Source organism: Carlito syrichta, unplaced genomic scaffold, assembly GCF_000164805.1.
Source record: "Carlito syrichta isolate Samal-C Ts95f unplaced genomic scaffold, Tarsius_syrichta-2.0.1 Scaffold115735, whole genome shotgun sequence".
NCBI lineage: Eukaryota > Metazoa > Chordata > Mammalia > Primates > Tarsiidae > Carlito > Carlito syrichta.
The window spans coordinates 4,098-6,231 of NW_007059831.1; positions in this window are offsets into that span (position 1 = coordinate 4,098).

Below are 2,134 nucleotides of genomic sequence, written 5' to 3' on the forward strand. Positions count from 1 at the left end.
TTGATTTATTGTAGAGATGAGGTCTCACCAAGTTGCCCAGGCGGGTCTCGAACCCGCAGGCTCAGGCAATCCACTCACCTTGGCCTCCCAAGGCGTGGGATTACAAGCTGAGCCACCGAGCCTGACTTAATTTTTTGATTTATTGTAGAGATGAGGGCTTGCCAAGTTGCCCAGGCTGGCCTCGAACCCATGAGCTCCAGCAATCTTTTCACCTCAGCCTCCCAAAATGTTGAGATTATAGGCGTAAGCCATGACACCTGGCTGCATAGCAGCATTGTGCACAATAACTGCAGAGTTATAGAGACAACCCAAATGTTCAGCACTGGATAAATGGTAAAACAAAATGACCTATATGGAATATGCCAGGTGAGGTGGCCCACACCTATAATCCCATAACTCTGGGAGGCCAAAGGAAGAGGATTGCCTGAGCCCAGAAGATCGAGACCAGCCTGGGAAACTTGGTGAGAACACGTATCCACAATAAATAAAAAAATTAAGCCAGGCTCGGTGGCTCAGCCTGTAATCCCGTGCCTTGGGAGGCTGAGGTGAGTGGATTGCCTGAGCCCGCGGGTTCGAGACCCGCCTGGGCAGCGAGACCTCATCTCTACAATAAATCAAAAAATTAGCCAGGCGTGGTGGTGCACACCTCTGGTTCCAGCTACTTGGAAGGCTGAGACTGAAGGATCGCCTGAGTCCAGCAGATGGAGGCTGTGGTGGCAATAAGCTTCCTAATGCACTCCAGCCTGGGCAACACTGTAAGACTCCAGCTCAAAAAAACTAAAAAAGAAAGAAACATGGATTACTATTCAACCTTTTTTTTTTTTTCTTTTGAGTAGGATTCTCCCTCTCTTGCCCAAACTGGATTGCAAATAGCCGGAACTACAGGTGCACACCACCACGCCTGACTAATTTTTGGATTTATTGTAGAGACAAGGTCTCGCCAAGTTGCCCAGGCTCGTCTTGAACCCCCGGGCTCAAACAGTTCTCTTGCCTATGCCTCCCAAAATGCTAGGACTACAGGTGTGAGCCACCATGCCTGGCACTATTCAGCCTTAAAAAGAAAGGAAATTCTGACACACTACATCATGATTGAACCTTGAAGACACTGTGCTAAGTGAAAAAGCCAGACACAAAAGGACAAATATGGTATGGATGCCACTTATATGAAGTCACTAGAGTGTTCAGATTCACAAAGACAGAATAGGATGGTTGTTGCCAGGGTCTGGATGGAGGAGAGGTTTTGGAGAGTTAGTGTTTAATGAAGACAGAGCTTTTGTTTGGACAAATGAAAAAGTTTTAGAGGTAGATCGTGGTGATGGTTGCACAACAATGTGAATGTCTTTAGTTCCACTGAATGCACATTTTAAAATGGTTAAATGGTAAATTTCATGTTATGTATATTTTGTCACAATTAAAAAAAACAATAATAGTGCTTACTTTGGCAGCATATATACTGAAATTGGAACCAGAAAGAGAAGATTAGCATGGCTCTTGCGCAAGGATGACAAACAAATTCATGAAGAGTTCCACCCGAAAACAACCGCAGCAACAACCCAAGTTCACCATTACCAGCATCTTTCTTTGAAATATTCCCCAGCCCCATCCCAATCTCCTTCACCTTACCCGCTGGAAGTCACTGCTGTCCTCAGTTTTGTATTTATCTCTCTCTCTCTCTCTCTGTTTTTTTTTTTTTAAGTTGGAGTCTCACTCCATCGCCCAGGCTGGAGTGCAGTGGCACGCTCACAGCCACCGCAGCATCAACCAGTTGGGCTGGGGTGATCCTTCCACCTCAGCTTTCCAAGAAGCTGCAACTACAGGCACGCGCCACCACACCTGGGTAATTTTTAAATTTTATTGTAGAGATGAGGTCTCACCAAGTTGCCCAGGCTGGTCTCAATTCTTGGGTTCAGGCAATCCCCTCACCTCAGTTTCCCAAAGTGCTAGGACTACAGGCCCGAGCCACCGCGTCCAGTATTTATCTGTTATCATTTAATTGTTTTAAAATATGTACTGTTTACTTTGGCCTATTTTTTTCTTTCTTTCTTTTTTTTTTTTTTTTTTTGAGTTGGAATCTCACTCTGTCGCCCAGACTGGAGTGCAGTGGCCGCTCCTGGCCACCGCAACCTCAACCTGA